The sequence below is a fragment of the Pseudorca crassidens genome, chromosome 11 (genome assembly GCF_039906515.1).
Source record: "Pseudorca crassidens isolate mPseCra1 chromosome 11, mPseCra1.hap1, whole genome shotgun sequence".
Lineage (NCBI taxonomy): Eukaryota > Metazoa > Chordata > Mammalia > Artiodactyla > Delphinidae > Pseudorca > Pseudorca crassidens.
This window is the reverse complement of record NC_090306.1, coordinates 52,787,165-52,807,976: the sequence shown is the minus strand read 5'-3', so window position 1 is coordinate 52,807,976 and position 20,812 is coordinate 52,787,165. Positions and strand designations below refer to the sequence as shown.

At 38.3% G+C, this 20,812-nt stretch overlaps 1 protein-coding gene across 2 annotated transcripts in view; it reads left to right on the top strand.

Moving 5' to 3' along the window:
• The first annotated feature begins 465 nt into the window (after positions 1-465).
• The window catches only part of TAFA2 (TAFA chemokine like family member 2), a 554,547-nt gene continuing 534,200 nt past the window's right edge, over positions 466-20,812 (top strand). The window contains exon 1 of one of the 2 annotated variants that reach the window (XM_067697195.1): positions 466-1,979. The gene's annotated coding sequence lies outside the window, so the exon portion shown is untranslated. The remainder of the gene's footprint in view (positions 1,980-20,812) is intronic. The other variant, XM_067697196.1, reaches the window with a different exon arrangement.

Below are 20,812 nucleotides of genomic sequence, written 5' to 3'. Positions count from 1 at the left end.
CTTATTCATTTTTGCATAATCCTCTAATCACTAGATTAAGGTATTGTTCATCGCCAGACTTGATCAAAGTGAGTCTAAGAAGATTCTTCACTTGAGTTCGTATGCATACTGCTTAAACCAACACCCAAATTGACCAAACCTGTAAGGACATGACCTTCCAGCGTCTTGCTATTAAATTTCTGTAAATATGGAGAGCTTCCTTTAGCAAGGACTCTGCTTACATAAGCCTGCAGTGCAAATCCTCTCTCTAAATCCATTAGAGGTTGGAATTTGTAAAACTACAAAATTCCCTGGAACCGATATTGTTTTCTTTTTCTTTGTGGAGAGATCAGAGTCGTAGTCAGTAAAGCTTTCTAACCCGAGCCTCCCTCTAGAGGGAGACATAGTCCAGCTTTTATACCAATTGCCGCCCTCTCATCTTTTACTGCCTCTTTCTTTTTCTGCGAGACCGCAGTTTCCTCTCAGAAGCAGCTGCGGCTGCTAACAGAGGTGGCTGTTGGGAGAGAGACAGAGGGAGGCAACGCCGCCTGGTCCCGCCCTCGCATTTTCCTGCTTAACTCAACCTGGAGTGTTGGCACCTGTTTCCTCCCTGCGTTCTCCTTGTAGTATACAGGGAAGTCAGTCACTCCGGACTCTCTGGACGTCCAGGCTGGGTGGAATAAGGGGTCTGGGTGGAACAGGGGGCTCTGCCCTCTACGGTGACTTTCTAAAAGGTACCACTAATGTTTTTTGACAGTGCAGCGCCCTAGGGTGGGCGGCGGAGAGGAGGCTTCGGTTACTAAACCGCTTAATTCTTTTTGTTCTGGTGATCGGATTTGTTTCCCCGGCCTCCTCCCCTGCCCCATCTCCCTCCCCTCCTTTAGCGAACTGACACAGGCAGCCCCTGCTCGCTTGTGTTCGATGTTGGAACACGCACCTTCTCGGCGGTGACTGTGCCCAGCGTACTGGGGACAAGGGGACAGCGGCGGTTTCCCTTCCTCCCAGCCGACGATGCCCAGAGGGGCAGCGGTTGAGCTGCGTGGGGCTCGGCCCGCAGCACTTCGAGGCGGGATTGAGGGTCTGCAGCTGGTTAGGAGTTGCTGTTAATTGGACTTGGCGCCAAGTCTCCGAGAGGGCATCAGCTGGGACCTATCTGCTAAAAGCGGGAACAGGGGCGCCTGACGGAGGAACTCCAGCGTCTCGCGGGCGGAAGACTGCCGAGCTCAGAGCCTCTCCTCCTTCCTGCCCCGAAGCTCCCCAGCAACTCGCGCACAACGGAGACCCGGGACCTACGAGAGGCAGGAAACTGGAGAAGTACGTGGCGGAGGCTGCTTTTCTGAAGGTGAACTGTTCCGTCCAATTGCCTTTCCCCAGAGAGCAAAAAGGGAGGGAGGGGGAAAAAGAACCGAGTATGCGTGAGTGTGTGTATGTGTGAGAGGCAGAGACGACGTGTGGCAGGAGGAAAAGTCTTTACTCGGCGTTCAAAGCAAACAAATCAGAGATGGAGTAAGAGCGGTAACTGCTGCAAGACCGCCTTGATTCTCGCATTGTGAGGAGCTGAGCGCACCGCGCGCATCCGGCGAGGACCGCTGGCGACCGTGGGCGCTGGCGAGGGCTGCGGGACTTCGGCGTTTCCCCAGTAAACAAATCTTTTGATTACTTTGACTTGTGAAAAACGAGAGGAGGAAAGAAACGAGGCTCCCGCACGCCACCTTCCACCCACTTTAAGGGGATTCCAGTTTGGATGTCTAGAGATTCCTGAACCCTCTTTGCTCTCGGAGGAGGAAACACACGCGCGCGCGCACACACACGCACGCTTGGGGCCACACTCACACGCCCTCCACGAGCACACACCACCAGACTTCGGTTCCCTATGCCCCAGAACGGTGACAGCGGATTGGCATCTTGGAAGCGATGCAAGAGCGATAAGGCTGGCGCGGGCCCGCGGAAGCTGCAGGAGCATCGCTAGGTGTTGCCGCCACCAGGAAGCCGGGCTGCAGGTAGGTGCCAGCCGCGCCTGCCGCCGGCGCTGGGGACTCGGGCGGCAGCTGGAGGACCCGGGGCCCGGAAGCCCTCCCTTCTCCGGGGGTCGGGGGCTGTAGGGAGCTCGCCCGGGGAAGGCGAGAGGTGATAGCGGATGCTGGTTGGGCGTCCAGAGTATGGGCGGGGGTAGAGGAACGCCGAGAGGGGATCTGAGCAAGTGAAAGACGGTTCCGAGAGCCTTGCCCTCCCTCTCTTCTGTGCCCCATTTCTCTTAACACAACGGGCGACCCGGCTGAGGTTGAAGTGGGTTTTAATTCGATCCCTCAACCAAACCAATCTCGGTTCGTAACCATTTTGGACTCCTAAAAAGAAGTTGGGGGTCGCGTTCAAGGGAGGATCAATGGGATGTCAGGTCGCCTTTCTGAAATCTCCACTTTCTGTCCACTTCTGATTAGTTAATTCTCGGGCCTGTCTGTAGAGGGTGGCTATCGATTTCTCCACCTCTAATCATTTTCATAAAGAATCTTCTTGATAAGTTCTGGAGCCTCATCTGTGTAAAGGTTTATTTAGATTTGGTACCGGACGCTTTACTACTGAATGAGATAAAGCTTCAGTAAAGGATACTACAGGAGAGCTTTAGGACAAGGGTCATTTTAGGAACAGCGTTCAGAAAAAGAACAGCTTCGAGAAACTAACGGTTTTTCATTTATTTCCGCATAGATGGCTCTAGAATCTTGCTAATAGTACACGGTTTTTCTGCCCCACTGCTTTCCTGTCCCTTCCCCCTTCTATTCCAAAAGGCCAGGTTCCACCGAGGTGTTTTCTTTAAGCCACTGATCTTCACTTGTCAGTGGGGAACGTGTTATTTCCAGAAACTGCCTTTGTAAAGGAAAGTTTGAGATCCATTGCCCTATTTCTCCTAGAACTGCAGGCTGAGCTATCTAGTCCCCACTTGAAAAGGAGGAACTGTAGGTGCTTGCAGAGCCCCGTGGTAGACGTGATGCTTTCTAGTTAGTATTCCACCTCCTGAGCAAGTGTTAAACGATTGCCTGAAGTGTGTGGAATCACAGGTGTAGTCACTACAGTGGATAGCTAGCCTATTTTCACCTGGTGCTGGGTGAGTTTGGCTTGTGGCAATAAGACAGAAAAGAAAATATCTTCTTTTTGTGAGTGTTAAATACCCTCTTGAATTTTGCAAGCATCATTCTTGAAAAAAACAAAACCAAACAAACCTGTGTGCAACCTTTGCTCTGAAAAGTACCCGCAAAGCAGTCGGTGTATAAGGGTCTTTTACTCGTGACAGGATGAATTTTAATGACCATTGACTGCATGATAATTATCTGGTTCCTGTCTTCCCCAACTAGATTGTTTGAGACATCAACATTCAGACTATTATCAATTAACACTTTAAAACTGCTCTGTTAGGCAATGTAAGTTAAGACAAATGAGTAATTAAGATTTCTGGGTAAAGTCCTAAATGGCAATAACTAGCAAAGGATTCTGAAGACACTTCTAAAGCTTTAAAAACCAGGGCATTAAGATTATTTGTATTGATTCCAGCCTTCCCATGTTTGCACATGTGCTCTCAGACTGGTGAATCTTTTACAGTTTCAAATTTGGCACCTGAGATCCTTAAAAATGATCAGACACATTTAATCTTCCCTTTTTCCTACTTTGTTCTGGATCTCTTCCCGGGTCAGTTAGTTGTTTGCATACTGACCTTTTTAGAGTCCTAATTTTTAAAACCATCTGTAGCCATTGAAAGGCCATTACGAACCACACTGGAGCTCATTTTATTTGCATTTTCTTAATTTTCAATGAAAATAATTAGATTGCATTATTTATAGACATAATACTATGAAAGCAGTGTCACACTGCCAACTGCTTAGACACAGTACTTTTAAGAGGCAGAACACAGTTTTAGTGTGTTGCTTTATTCAAATCAGGCATTTTTTTGAGACTGAAATCTTGATTCTTGCCTTTAATACAGTTTTGTAATTTAGGCTGCTTGAATTTACATATTTATACATAGTGCTATGATACATGTCTCTTATGGAAGAACCAAAAAACCTCGACGTGAAAGCAAACACCTGTAAGGCTACAAGTTGTGCTAAAAAGGAACCTAAGCTTTCTGAGTATGTGTGATTTTGAATCAGAAAACTATTAGCTATTTTAAGTGACAAACCGGAGAGTGAAGATTCACTGAGATCCCATGGATCTATGTCAAAAAAGGTACATATTGCTTGGAGACTGCATTACAGTATTTACTAACCACCGGGTTATAAAAATGTGATGACAACAGCTGTAAAAAGATCTGTTTTTAGACATGGCCACTTTTCCTTTTTAAAAATTTATGAAGTGATGAAATTCAGGGGGTGATAGAAGATTTTATGGAAGTTATTTTTTATAATATCAGAAAGGTTTAGTCCTCCTGGATTCGGTATCTTTAGTATTTTAATGATGATCCTTTACAGTGTGTTTTTGAATACGTAAATGTTGAAAGTGCATTTTAAGTTTGATTTGTCACTAATTGCAGGTTATGGATTATCCTATACAGGTAGGGTAAGATGTGCCTCTCCAGCATTTTCCAGACTTTTTTTTTTTTTTTTGTTAATCATGGGCCCTAATAAAAGGTACTGTCGGATTCTGTCTAAGTTCAGCTGTGGCAGCAAACTAATGGGCATTTGCCTCTTTAATGCATGTCCCAAACTAGGAATGTTCCCAGGTGTCGTCAGTTATTTCTAATATATTTGAGAAGATGAAACAACCAGAAACAGTTCAGTGCCCCTGCTTTTACTTCTCCAGTATTTTATTAGGAATGCCTCATTAAATCGCATTATTCTGCAGCTGTTTTTTCATTGAAGAGTCAAGTAAAAATAAGGAACTTTACTGTGCAATGCAGTTTTGTTTTCTAGGTGAAAAACCATAAGTTGAAGTAAAATAAGCATCTAACATAGCCCTCTTTGATCTATAACTGACATTTACAAATGCAGCTCATCAACTTGTTATTAGTAGGGCTCCACCAAAACAAAGAGAAGAAACGCATTAACACAGATTGCTGCTAGATATGAAGGCCAAGCCAGCCGAATCAACCTCATGTCTGGTCCACATACCTGCACAGCATTTCACATCCTGTATCTTGCTTATGAATCATTGATTTTAATGCCATGTAATATGGTGACTTTGCTATTTTGTTGGAAAATTCTTTGGTTTAGTTTGAATTACTTAGAGCACATGGAACTGTATCACTGGAAGAGGAGGAATAGTCTCACAATGAGTTACTGTAAGTCTTTTTAGAGAACAGTTTTACTTTGGGTTTGGAGTGCAGTCTGAAACAGGGGAGGTGGAAAGGTGGGCCTAGCAAACAGAGACCTAGAAATTAGTTTTGGTTTTTAGTTGTCATTGACCACTGACTTACTGGGTAATTTTTAGAAAATCTGATTCTATTCATTTGGCACAGTGATTCAGTGCCCTGTCAGTGAACTATAGATAACAATTCTTATCTTCTGCTAATTCTTAACAGAAATTTTAAGAGGAATGGTTAGACTTCATTGGAATGTGAAGAAAAGTGGTATTTACATACTTTTCTCTGCAATATGAATCTAATCTCTACTTCTATACATATATATGCACATGCATACATACATACATATGCTTTTAATGGGATCCATGTAAAATACTGGTTTAGTATTGAAGGGGGAGGGAATGACTTTTTAAAAAATGTCTACGTTTTTAAGGTACCTAGTTTTTCACTATTTTACATGATCTGACCTACAGTGCAACTGGGTAACCATGGTTTAACAACGTCATTTATAATTGAGTTTTACTCTTTGAGCCACTGTTGCAGGCAGTATTTTTTCTCTTCAGTTTTTCGGAGATATTTTTATTCATTAGGCTACAAATGCAAAAAAAAAAAAATCAATTTTGTTCTCTGTGTAGGGGTGCTTTGGGATGTGTTTATTGACACTATGACTAGAAATCTCAACACATTTTAAACAGTGAATATATCTGTATTCTGTCTTTATTAAATATGTGCCTCCACAGTCAAAACAGAAACCGTGTGTTGCATTAGAGCATACTATTCTGGTTTCAAATGGTATCTACAAAATTTCCAGAAACATATTGATACTATACTCCAAATTTGTTAAATTTCCTAAATGCACCCACTTCCAATGTGTATACCACGTCTTTGTTGGACTTCATCCTGTGCTGTAACTAGGCCACCTAGTCACTGGAATCAGTGAAAATCTAGCATATTTAGGCAATTGATTATTATTACCATTGAAAAATATAAGACTTTCAGGTAACTTGGGATTCAGATGAGACATGACTCTATAAGCTATAAGGAGAGTATTCCATTTTATTCACAATTATCCCTATAGGGTATGAAATATAGCTAGGGAATCATAGTTTATATGTTTATATTAGATAAAGTCCTTTTAATCACTTCCTTCAGTCTCCTAAATTACTCCGTAGTACCTGTAATTATTTTATGATTTCCCCTGAATGGCCAGTTAGCAAAGGTACATCTCCCTTTCCCCTAGCAATAGCACAAACATACTTATCAATTAAATTTATATTTATAATGCTCCTTCTACACAGTAGATTTTGGAAACTCTTTACAGAGAGACTGGATGATGTGATAATGTTGCCTTCTTAGCAATTCTGGTGGTAGGCTAAATTTAGTACTTTGACAAAATGGGGACAATCTGCCAAACAGGTCTTCTTTGCTCTTTTATCCTTGTGCTACGTAAAGCTAACTCTTCACCTAAAGCCCGGGGAGTGCAAAGGTTTGTTTTACTAAATATTTTTATGAGTTTTTTTTTTTTTTTTTTGCTGCTATGAACTAGTCACTGTATAATTGCATGCATGTGCATGCAAAGATTCTAAACCTTACAGTTTGCAGTGTTAATTGCCTGTGGCCTCCTGTTGCTGCATATAGAGCTTTCTGTTGAGTTTAATAATACAGAACAGATCATGGCAGATTATGTCCCTCTTTATAAGTGAATTCATGAAGGTATCCACAGCAGGCACTATGACAGAAGATTTTTGGAAAAGTGTATATGTGCTTTGGAATGAAAGTTTTCAAGCAGAATGGCCTGGGCTATGAATATACAAATGGATTATTTCTGGTGCAAAAAAACTGACCACTGAAAATTATTATTTATATGTAAAAACTGTGCCATGGTTTTATTTGGTTCGGCTGAGTTGTTCTCCTCCTTTTTTTTAACATCCTTCTTGGAGATTCCAGTGAGAATTGTACTTAAATATTGGAGGAAGTAAATGTGCTTTCTCTCTCCTGCTCTATTATGAAAAAGACCATCTATATAAGAAACGCAAGGTGTGTTATTTGTCCTAGTCTGCATTTTTCTGGCTTCATATTTTTTGTCTTGATGGATTGGAGTAAGCAAAGGCAGGCAACTAAAAATGGGTTATGTGGTCATAGGAATCTTAATAACAAAACCTCAACCTATTAATAGAGCACTGAGACTTTGTTAGAATGGGTTCTTCAAGAGAGCAGGCCTTTGACAGCCCTAAAACTTGGGTCTACTCAAATAGTAGAGCTTTATGGAGCGATGTAGCAAATTTGTGATTGTTCAGATCAGAAGAATTCAGAAGTGGTCAGTTCAGATCATTTGAGGAAAACAACGTATGTACTTATATTTTTAATTTATATTAGTTTACGACAGTTCCAAATTCATTTAAGGTGGGAAAACCTAGCTATTGTTACCATTTCTTTCTCAGTTTAGTTTTCCTTGTTGTAGGTGTATGACGGATGGCATACTCAAATTTGTTGGTGCTGAAGAGTTCAGGAAATTCCTCCTTAGAATGGCCGTCAGACATATCAGTAGCAGTGACGTGGTCCTGCTTTTGTTTGTATTTTCTTCAGAAAGTTGAGTTGAATTGAGCGAAACAGCTCTAACTTTAGCTCTCTTTTATGGTATAAAAGGAGAAAGGAGATAGATGATCCACCTTTAAGTCAGGCAATCCAAAGCCCAAGGGGAGAGTGAAAGGGCATTGAAATCTCATACTCCAGAAACCAGAGGCCCCATTTGGGGCAGCTTTAAGTTCGAGGAAAATTCTAACCTAATTTTTTTTTTTCAGGCTTAGTTCTTGAAATGTTGTATCATAGTAGTTTCCTAAGATACATACTTAGCATTATTGCAAACTCCTTTTAGATTGATTATTGTGTGTTTATAAATACACCAGAACTGGGTCAAAATTTAGACTTTGCTGTTTGAAGATATATTTGCTCATCACATCATTTGTTGAGTGGTTAAAATTCATTGGCTTGCATTTTGTTTAGCAGATAAATTTTGAAAATGACTATTATAAAACCAATGTGGTGCAGTGATGAGAGCTCTGTAGATGCTTTTCTAACTCTACCAATAAATAAACATGTAACCACAAGAAAATCAATTTATTTCTCTGTGCCTCAGTTTCTCAGCAGTATATTTTCTTCAGTCAAATTTTCAAGATAATTAAAAAATGTAATTTTTTCCTGTATTCTGACGTACTAAACATCATGGTATGGGAAGTATAACAGTATTCCAGGACATACCTTTATTCAGAAAGTCAAGGGACATCTAGCACAAAAAGTTCCTGGAGCACCAGTAAAAGTTCCATAAATGCTTTTCAGTAAGCAATTTGTAAAAGTTAAGCTTTATTTGATTGGGATGATGATGTTAATGATGATTATGGTGATAACTAAAGACTATAGATGTAGGGATATAAAATTGAATCAGACTAACTCTTATTCTGTTTATCCATTTTCCCTAGTTTGCATGATGCTGTTTTGTTGCAAAACAAGTTGCGATAGGCCATGAGTCTTAGGCTTGTTGAGGTTACATGTCTCTTCTCTACTGCTGGTTTTCATAGTCACTGAGATAAAATGGTTTGGTTGATTAACCCAAACAGAACTAGTTAGCAAATGAATAATCTTCATATACCTGTTGATAATTAAACACATTCATTCAAAATCTACATATGAACTTTAGAGAATTTATAATCCTTGGGAAAGTTCATTCATTTATTCAATAAATATTTATTGAACACTCTCTAGGTGCTTGGAGTATTGCAGTAAACAAAAAAGACAAAGATACAGAATTCACTGTTTTAGTATAATACTTGAGGTTTTGAAATGAATCTGGAGGAATGGTTCAACAGTGTATTTGTGTTATATCTGCTCTTACTATTAATTCTTATTTATAACTGTGAAGTACAGTTCTGAAAAGAGTTAAAATAGTTAAAATGTCTGAGTTGGAATGAGTTGTGAAGAAAAATATCACAGTGTGTATTTAAGGTGAGGTAATAATGTAGTTCAGTGGATTGATTCCAGCTCACAAGATCAATGATCAAACTAAGGGTGACACAAACAATAGCTCCTTTTCCTGAGTTACGTACCTGAAAGAAAGAAATTCAGATAGGCTGAATGACTTGAGATCAGTGACATGATGCTTCCTAGAGCCTCTTAAAGGGGTTGCAAATTCAAATGCCTATAGGAGGCAGGCTGGGAATGTGAATGAATGAAGCAGACCAAATGGAAGATGACAAATGGCCACTGACACATAGCCTCAGCTACAGTGTTGGGGAGACCGTAGGGAATAGTGGAGAGTCTGGTATTCTGAGTGGGATAGCCGAACCTTGGCTCCACTTGTTGCCATGCTGGAATGTGGGTCTGGTGTTGCCATGATTTGTAGAAGAGAACTTAGATGTGCAGATTTTTTAATGTGAAAATTTCAGATTTATAAATGATGGTATTAAATTCAAAATTGAAATACTGTGTGGGCCAACAGACATATCTGTGGGCCATATGCAGGCTAAGGGCCTGCAACGTGACTGGGTCACTGTTGACAGAGGGATGTGTGAAGACAGCTAGCTAGGGAGATATGTGTATGCCTGCCCTTCTGTCCTCTGTAGGCACAATCCTCCAACCCCAGTTGCATCTGGAGCCAGGGTGGTTGACAGTAAAAGGCTCAGCTGGAGATGCTGAATGATAATAATGAGTGGTTCAATCTCACCGCTGTTTTTATTTTTCTTCTGATTGACTCATTGTTGCTGAACTCACCTTGAAGCTGGTGGTACCTTGGAGGGTTTAGGAGATGTGCTGGGAATACAGAAGTTTAAGTTTATGCCAGATAGTTGGAATGGCTCTATAGTCAAGTAAAACCTACCCCTTTAGATCGGTGCTTCTTAAACTTTGACACGCACACTAATCATCTGGGGGAATTTTGCTAAAATGCAGGTTCTGCAGTGGGGCCTGGAGATTCTGCATGTCTAACAAGCTCCTGGGTGAAGCTAATGCGGGTGGTACTTGAGTCGCAAGGCTTTAGAGAGCTCCTTTACCACTGAGTTTCATTTCACGCACACAGAAAGGTTGGAAGCCTCCAATTCTTACTTCTCAGACAGGTTTCTCCTTGTAGTAAGCAGCATAAACCTGGCCACTGGCTCTAAACACTTTTCTCAAAGGCTCTTTAATCTGAGCACAGAATTCATAAGTGTTCAATTTAGTATTGAAAACATAATAGCTTATCATTTAGGGAGTTTAACTTCTTCATATTTTATTAATAGTATTTTCACTAAACCAGTTTTACTAATGCCAGAAGTGTCGTAGCTCAGATGTGTGACTCTAATCTATTGAGAAAAGACCTGGGTCTCATGTCACGAGCTCAGTTCAAAAAATTTTGTTGCCAGTTTTATCAATGCCCTGGAAATTCTTACATGTTTTCTTATTCTGGTATATTAATTATAAACTGAGATTAGATTTAGACATGTCAGTCTGAGAGAGTGAAGCAATTTGTTTTCTTGCAAGTTGTATGATTAATATAGTTTGTAATAGTAATGCTATTAAATCGTACTCAGTTTCTTTTAAGTGCTTTTAATAGACGTTTCTGTTATATTGAATAGCTTTGCTTATAGCTGAGTAATGATATGAATTGATTTTACTGAGTCCATTAGACTGTAAGCTCTGTGAGGCAGAACCATGTTTAACGTGTTTCTATTGATTCCTGGTGCTTTGCACAGTGTCTGGCACCTAATAAATTTAATGGGAAAATGATCAATAGTTCATACTGATAGAATGTCTTTTTGTTTGTTTCTTCAGTGTGTGAGGAAGTATTCTATGAAGAACTGTCATTTATTCTAATTGTGTGTTTGTTGTGTGTGTGTGTGAGAGAGAGAGCATTTATTTTGACCCGCACTTTCCATCTCTAACCTGAAAGGTATATTAGCATTAAAAAATAAATACATTCTAGGCAAAACAGCAAGGACAAAAACAAAATGAGCATGCTGACCGATATTCCCATTCTTTCTACAATTTATTGTAACCTGGAGGTTTAGAGACTACATATGCTTGTGATTCTACTGTTGTTTGAATTAAATAATATTTGTCAATGTCAGATTTAAGTGTTGTTAATCACATATGGAATATATTTTGATTACTCTTGTCAGTGACTTGACTTATCATTCATTAGGGAATTTAAAGCCATTTATTCTTATCTACATAATTACCATTTTCATAATTTATCATGAACCAGATTTACTTATTTCGCCTTCAGGAACACTATTGACTGTGATATCATTGTTCTTGGCTTCAATGATGTTGAAAATTACTGGTGTTATAATTTTAAATGCTATTTAGTACAGATAGTATGTATTCAAGTATTGATTTTATTTTAGTCCTTCGGGGTTAAGCAAAGCTTTTAAATGCTTGCACCATAGATAATTTCACAAAATTAAAATTCTTTGACTGTATTTGAATATGAAGCAAACTCATGTGTATTATAAAACCAAAAAAAGTCAACTCATCATATCATTAAAAACTTAAAGTTGAATTATTGCATTGTCTTTATTTTAAAAGATTGCATTAAACTGGTTATATTAGCATTCCTATATACTTAAAAAGCTGCTCAAAACCCTTAAATATAATGTCTTCACTCTTTAAAATATAAAGTATATTTTTGGAACTTTTTAATGAGTCAAAGGACAGAGTTTAAATTGAAGGGATATGATTTTTCTCTGTATTGTCCAAAAACACTCATACTTTTATAATTAAGATCTAAGGCTATTGAGCTACGGACACTGTGGAACTTATTGAAAAAGACAGATCTATACTTCTTTCCCAGCCCAATCTCAAATATGAGATTAATGAAAAATTTAGGTACTGTATAGTACTGAAAGATTTTCAAAATCCATAAGTAGAATTAAAATCAAGCTTATTGTATATTGGTGAAACTTTACCTTGGAGCAAAGTTTCTGTTATATTTCTGGGAAGACTGTGTGAGCTATGGTCTTCCTTGACTAGAATCTTTTCCTAGCCGCTGATTACCTCTAGTCTTTAAAATGGGCCTCAGGGTTTGTGGCTAATATTTCATTTTGTATTTTGTGAAATCTGCTTCAAGTTCACTGGGTAGATGGTATGGCAGACAGGAGTGAAAGGAAAGCAAAAAGCAGACTGAATAACTGGCAATCAGGGATTATAAAGGTGGCAGGGTTAGCATTTTGTAGGATATGATGGGGGAAAGGTATTAGATAGGAGGTCAGACGGAGTGAAAGGGAAGAAAAAGAGTCAGAAGGGAGGTTCGTTCTAGCTAGAATTTTTATACAACAAAAAGAGGAAATAATTGACCTTTGAGAGAAGGAAAAAGACAAAGAGTACATCCATTGTAATCCTTGGGGAACAAAGAGGTAAAGTGGCAACAAGCTAAAGTAAAGTTACAGAGGAGGGAAAGATGTATGGTGCCAAACCAATTTTTCCCTCTTGATCTTGTCAAAACTCTGTCCAGGAATAAGAAATTTCTGTAAGGTTTTTTTGTTTTTTGTTTTTTTCGTTTTTTTAAACCAAACTAAAAGTCAGAAAGAATGGATCCTAGTTCTGACCTCACCTGCATGTAGTCAACCCTGAAAAAAGTTACTGAACATTTTTGTCATCAGTTTTTCTCAGTGGTAAATAAGATGATTGGATTTAATGATTACTTAGATCTCTCTAAGCTCTATAAGTCAGTGATGACCAGAGGTCATCCTTCTGTGCTTCTATTCTGTCCCCTGAACATATCTTAGACACTGCCCTGTCTGCTTCCTTCCTAGACTGTGAAATTTTTGATCTAGAAATGTGTTTTATTCTTCAACTTGTACTACCTAAGCCTACTCTAGAATATTCAGGCGGTTACTAAGTGTGTTATTAATTGATCTTTAATTTTGTTATACTATATTTTTTGTCTTCATAATAAACAATGGTGTGTCCTAGAGGCATAAATAATAACATTTGTATGCTGCTGTATTGTTTATAAAACAGTTTAATGCATGTGATTTCATTTGATGTTTAAAATGGCTATGAGTTAGGGATAAGTGCTATCCTCAATTTCAGGTGAGGAAACTGATAGAGACTGGTAAAAATCATACAACTAGTGAGTGCCAAGAGGTTGGCTTGAATTCAAAGCCTATCTGTTGGGAGAAACTTCTCCTTGGGTCTCTCAAGACACTAAGTACGCTTTTGTTCCATAATATCTTTTTAAGGATGTTTAGAAAGTGATCAGTCTTGGATGATAATGTCTGCCTCTGAATCACAGGGCAGATTTGCTTGCTGTCCAGCATAATAAAATAATGTCTCCCTCCAAGGCAAAGGGCATGTCTGCTTGTAGCCCATCATAAAAGATTTCCTAATCTCAAGGTTCCACAAACCAAGGCATGTGCAACATACATATGGGCTGCTTTGTATCACACCTGTGGGACTTGCGGACAAAGGGAACTGACTCGAAAGTGATGTTCGTGCTTCTTGCTATGTAACAAGTCCTCTGACGCAGGAGTCTTGTGTCTTTTGCCAGCATCCATAAAATATGGCAGGCTTCCAAGTAGCATAAAAAATCTCAGACCCTTTGTAGTTCTTAACAGTACATCTTTATGTTACATTAAAGAAAGTCTCTTTTTCTTTATGTAGTTTATGTCCACTTTCATAGCCTCTCTAAGGAGAATTGTAACAAAATTAATGACCTATTATACACACTGCCAGGCTTTTAGTTCTGAGGACCCTCGTCAGACCCATCCTCCTCTGATATTTAGAAAGATCCTTTGATGGCACTATAGAGGGGAGTTTCCATGGTGTCCAGAATAGGAAGCCAGGGAGACCAGCTAGAGAGCTAGTGAGAATTGGCAAGAGTTTGACAAAAAATGTTGGAAGAAGGGAGGAAGAAAAGGCACAATTTAGAGGTAGGAGATGGAACCAATTGGTCCTGGAGACGGAATGTGCCGAAGAGGGAAAGGGTCAAGAATAGATCCTGGCTTGGGCGACCGGTGCTGTTTATACAGTGAGATCCCCAAAGCTACTCTAGTCTATTTAGATGAAGATAGTTGGTTTAATTTTACGTATTCTGAGTTTGAGGTGCCCTTGGGATACTCAAGAGGAAATCTAAATAAGTAGTGGTAAATTTGGGTTGGGTGTTCAGGACAGAATTACGGTTTAGACATAGAGATTTGGGAGTCATCAGTGTACATGTTGCTGTTGAAACCTAACTAGAGGAGATCTCCAGGAAGACTGTTGTATAAACACCAAGGAGAGAGCCCTGGGGAGCAATAACATATATAAAAGAATCTCAGCTCTTTCTAATATCAGAAAGAAGACTCACCTTTCTCTCTGTTGTTCTCTCTTTGGGCTTTTGTTCAGCTCGCTGCAACTTGGCCTCATAAACCTTTCCTGTAATGATCTGCTGTGTAGAGAAGCTGATGATAGCAGGAAGAGAGAGCAATGGAGGAAAGTGGGGAGGATGCCTGGCGTTCCTTATTTGTATTTTCCCCTCTGCTAACCCTGGAGATCATTGTATTAAGGCTGTGCCCCTGCAGAGCTGTCATGGACAAGCACACTGTGAGGGGATAGAGACTTTCCCCTGTGGTCTTTACTCTTTGTGGAGATCTGTAGACATTTGAAAAATTAAAAAGTTGAGCATTCACGATGTTCCAGGCACTGTGCCAAACACTTTACATGAATCCTCTCATCTAGTATACACAGTAATTCCAGAAGAAGGTGCTACTGTTATCCCTATTTTATAAATAAGTGACTTGACCAAGGCTGTATAGCTTTTAAGAATCAGACAAGTCTTGAATCATACACCCTAGCTTCAGAGCTGAGTTTTTAACCATATAGTACTGCATCTCAGTCATACTTGTTAGAATAGTAGACTCATTCTGCCTAACAGACTGCTGGTTAAAGAATTGTCTTGTTTCAAATTATTTCTATCTAGACGACCTAAGTAGGTTCTACCTCTCTAAGTTTAGAATAGTATCATTAAAATTACACTGTAACGTCCATAGCATTCTTTGAATATCTCTCAGATTTCCCATATGTAGCCTTCTATGATTCTCTAATTCCATTTGATAAGAAATTATATTAAGTAATGAGATAAAGATCTAGCATTCAAGAAAATTTGAAAAATTCATTCACATACTCCTATATTTGTACCTTTGAATTGACAAAAACTCTAACTTCTAAACAAATGTGAGCTAAAGTGTGTCTTTTTCTGGAATTCAAATTCAGGCTGGAACATTCTATTATATTTATCTTAGAAAAATCTCTCTTCGCTCTTTGCTATGTAAGAAAATGTGTTTCTTAAGGGTAGGGTGGAAATAGCCTATGCAGCAGTCCCGGATGTAGAGCTCAGTTGCCTCTGTAGAACAGCAGTATGAGACTAATTAGATGTTAAATGCTTGGTGAGTATTGAACAAGGCATTCTTCTAAATTTCTGATTAATGACAAAGCTTCATGAAAACATTAATTGTATTGGAAGAATTCAGATAATCCCTTTTTGAGTAAAACAGAAAATATATCTGTAAATGGACTTTTTTCCTAATAATATGATAATACAGGCAGCAGACATTCTATGGTCATATGAATAGTAGGTTCCTATTCTTGAAGGTTACGGATGTGTTTAATATGATGACCAAATCAAAGGAGGAGTACTGTATTATGCAATAGCTACATTATATTTTCTTTTGAATCTGTCTTTAAAACTCAGTGTTGGAAAGGGATGGGAACATATTGAATCTTTTTTATTTTTTAAATGAGAGGTATCATGCAAAGTAAGCATATATATGTATATATATATTCAGAATATATATATATAATGTTTTATATGCTCTTTGTTTACTTCAGTTTCTTAGTCTGAATTATTGATATAATTATTGCTTCTAGAATGGATTAGTAGTTGGTGATAATTTATCTTAATTATCAATAATTTAAGTATCATTATAGATTGCACTCTAAAACTATAAAAAGCCCCAGCTAGAAAGTTTTGTTATACTAAGAGAAAGGCCTCTTGTGAAAGATAAGATTTAAAATCATAACAAACAACAATGTACTTTCATTTGAAGAGCCACTTTGTTGAAGATGACAGGGCAGTTTTATTTCAAATGACTGGGGATATGGCAAAGTTAAAAAATGTGGTATAAAAGGAGTTTATTGTAGATACACAATAACTTTAGAAAGGAAGAAAAATGTGAAGTTTAAAGAAATGATATAATCAGAGCAATGAGTAGGCATTTCAAGTATTTTTCTATTTTTATATATTTTCTCATTTTATTATAACATTTACACCTGATTCAACCCCTCCCCCTGCCATAATCTTATAGTTTTAAATCAGGAAAAAACCTTGGAGTATATATAGTAGAATCCAAAAGCCTCACTTTATATAAATGAGTTCTCAAGGACCAGAGAAGCAGCTAGATTTGCTGAAGAGCACAGAACTAGTGGCAGACCCAGGTCTGGAACCTCTTTTTTCTGATTTCCCAATGCTATGTTTCCACTACAGATAATCTTTGTCAGCTTTTATAGAATCAAAATTCTGAAAGGGCATTTCAGAGGGCACCTAATCTGTCTCTCTTACACTGATTTAGAAAGTTATGTGAACATTGATCACATAACCTTGATCCAATTAAGGAAAAAAAATCTACAGAGAAAAGAATGCTAAAATTTCATTCAGTAATTTATTCTAGAGTTTAATACACTATTTGTCAATATAGGTATTCATTTAATCATTGTTTATGTGATTAAACTGCTATGTGTCAGGCACTGTGCTATGTGCTGCAGATACTTAGTAAAGCAGAGAGTTTCCTTACTTCTTGGAGTTTATAATCTAGTAGGAGAGATAGCCAATACACAAACATGTTATGTATATATATACATATACACACAAATATATTTGCCATTCAGGGTAAGGCTGTATCTTCAAATATTTAGAAAATAGTGTTGTATCAGTGGAAAGACATATAAGGAGGAAGATTTTGATTCAAAAGGAGAAAAAATTTGTAATATTTAGAGCTGTCTAAAAATTAAGAGATTTAGAAAGTGGCAAATTTCTAACATTGGGGTGTTCATGAAAGTGCAACTGGACAGATTCCAGGACAGCATTATTTTGGAGGCATTCAAATGGTAGATGGACCTTTTATTAAGTTAGTTTTCTTTGAACTTCTTTATGGGAAAATTCAATTTTTGACCCAGTGGATTTTATTTAGGATTCATTTTATTTGATTTCTCTGACATTTGATTTAGATGACCATTACCTTCTTTTCCAACTCAACTTCCCACCCACCACAGGCTGATTGAACAATATTTGTGGCTCTCTTCCTACTTCTATGATCATTCTTTTTTTTTTTAACATCTTTATTGGAGTATAATTGCTTTACAATGGTGTGTTATTTTCTGCTGTGTAACGAACTGAATCAGCTATGCATATGCATATATCCCCATATCTCCTCCCTCTTGTGTCTACCTCCCACCCTCCCTATCCCACCCCTCTAGGTGATCACAAAGCACCGAGCTGATCTCCCTGTGCTATGCGGCTGCTTCCCACTAGCTATCTATTTTACATTTGGTGGTATATATAAGGTCATTGCAACTCTCTCACTTCGTCCCAGCTTACCCTTCCCCCTCCCCGTGTCCTCAAGTCCATTCTCTACTTTTGCGTTTTTATTCCTGTCCTGCGCCTAGGTTCTTTAGAACCATTTTTTTTGTTTTCTTTTTTAGATTCCATATATATGTGTTAGCATATGGTATTTGTTTTTATCTGACTTACTTCACTCTGTATGACAGACCCTAGGTCCATCCACCTCACTACAGATAGCTCAATTTTGTTTCTTTTTATGGCTGAGTAATATTCCATTGTAAATATGTGTCACATCTTCTTTATCCATTCATCTGTTGATGGACACTTAGGTTGGTTCCATATCCTGGCTATTGTAAATAGAGCTGCAGTGAACGTTGTGGTACATGACTCTTTTTGAATTATGGTTTTCTCAGGGTATATGCCCAGTAGTGGGATTGCTGGGTCATATGGTAGTTCTATTTTTAGTTTTTTAAGGAACCTCCATACTGTTCTCCATAGTGGCTGTGTCAATATACATTCCCATCAAAAGTGCAAGAGGGTTCCCTTTTCTCCACACCCTCTCCAGCATTTATTGTTTGTAGATTTTTTGATGATGGCCATTCTGAGTGGTGTGAGGTGATACCTCATTGTAGTTTTGATTTGCATTTCTCTAATGATTAGTGATGTTGAGCATCCTTTCATGTGTTTATTGGCAATCTGTATATCTTCTTTGGAGGAATGTCTGTTTAGGTCTTCTGCCCATTTTTGGATTGGGTTGTTTGTTTTTTTGATATTGAGCTGCATGAGCTGCTTGTAAATTTTGGAGATTAATCCTTTGTCAGTTGCTTCATTTGCAAATATTTTCTCCCATTCTGAGGGTTGTCTTTTCATCTTGTTTATGTTTTCTTTTGCTGTGCAAAAGCTTTTAAGTTTCATTAGGTCCCATTTGTTTATTTTTGTTTTTATTTCCATTTCTCTAGGAGGTGGTCAAAAAGGATCTTGCTGTGATTTATGTCATAGAGTGTTCTGCCTATGTTTTCCTCTAAGAGTTTTATACTTTCTGGACTTACATTTAGGTCTGTAATCCATTTTGAGTTTATTTTTGTGTATGGTTTTAGGGAGTGTTATAATTTCATTCTTTTACGTGTAGCTGTCCAGTTTTCCCAGCACCACTTACTGAAGAGGCTATCTTTTCTCCATTGTATATTCTTGCATCCTTTATCAAAAATAAGGTGACCATATGTGTGTGGGTTTATCTCTTGGCTTTCTATCCTGTTGCATTGACCTATACTTCTGTTTTTGTGCCAGTACCGTACTGTCTTGATGACTGTAGCTTTGTAGTACAGTAGGAAGTCTGGGGGCCTGATTCCTCCAGCTCTGTTTTTTTCCCTCAAGACTGCTTTGACTATTTGGGGTCTTTTGTGTCTCCATACAAATTTTAAGATTTTTTGTTCTAGTTCTGTAAAACATGCCATTGGTAATTTGATAGGGATTGCAGTGAATCTGTAGATTGCTTTGGGTAGTATAGCCATTTTCACAATGTTGATTCTTCCAATCCAAGAACATGGTATATCTCTCCATCTGTTTGTATCATCTCTAATTTCTTTCATCAGTGTCTTATAGTTTTCTGCATACAAGTCTTCTGTTGCCTTAGGTAGGTTTATTCCTAGGTATTTTATTCTTTTTGTTGCAGTGGTAAATGGGAGTGTTTCCTTAATTTCTCTTTCAGATTTTTCATCATTAGTGTATAGGAATGCAAGTGATTTCTGTGCGTTAATTTTGTATCCTGCAACTTTGCCACATTCACTGATTAGCTCTAGTAGTTTTCTGATAGCATCTTTAGGCTTCTCTATGTATAGCCTCATGTCATCTGCAAACAGTGACAGCTCTACTTCTTTTCCGATTTGGATTCGTTTTCTTTCTTTTTCTTCTCTGATTGCTGTAACTAAAAATTCCAAAACTATGTTGAATAATAGTGGTGAGAGTGGAAATCCTTGTCTTGTTCCTGATCTTAGATGAAATGCTTTCAGTTTTTCACCATTGAGAATGATGTTTGCTGTGGGTTTGTCCTATATGGCCTTTATTATGTTGACGCAAGTTCCGTCTATGCCTACTTTCTGGAGGGTTTTTATCATAACTGGGTGTTGAATTTTGTCAAAAGCTTTCTCTGCATCTATTAAGATGATCATATGAAGGTTTTTTCTCCTTCAATTTGTTAATATGGTGTGTCGCATTGATCAGTTGGCATATATTGAAGAATCCTTGCGTTCCTGGAATAAACTCCACTTGATCAAGGTGTATGATCCTTTTAATGTGCTGTTGGATTCTGTTTGCTAGTATTTTGCTGAGTATTTTTGCATCTATGTTCGTCAGTGATATTGGCCTGTTGTTTTCTTTCTTTGTGACACCTTTGTCTGGTTTTGGTATCAGGGTGGTGGCCTTGTAGAATGAGTTTGGGAGTGTTCCTTTCTTCTGGCTTACAGAGTTTCTGCTGAAAGATCAGCTGTTAAGCTTATGGGGATTTTCTTGTGTGTTATTTGTTGTTTTTCCCTTGCTGCTTTTAATATTTTTTCTTTGTACTTAATTTTTGACAGTTTGATTAATATGTGTCTTGGCGTGTTTCTCCTTGGATTTATCCTGTATGGGACTCTCTGTGCTTCCTGCACTTGATTAACTATTTCCTTTCCCATATTAGGGAAGTTTTCAACCATAATCTCTTCAAATATTTTCTCAGTCCTTTTCTTTTTCTCTTCTTCTGGGACCCCTGTAATTCAAATATTGGTGCATTTAATGTTTTCCCAGAGGTCTCTGAGACTGTCCTCAATTCTTTTCATTCTTTTTTCTTTATTCTGGTCTGTGGTAGTTATTTCCACTATTTTATCTTCCAGGTCACTTATCCATTCTTCTGCCTTAGTTATTGTGCTATTGATTCCTTCTAGAGAAGTTTTAATTTCATTTATTGTGTTGTTCATCATTGTTTGTTTGATCTTTAGTTCTTCTAT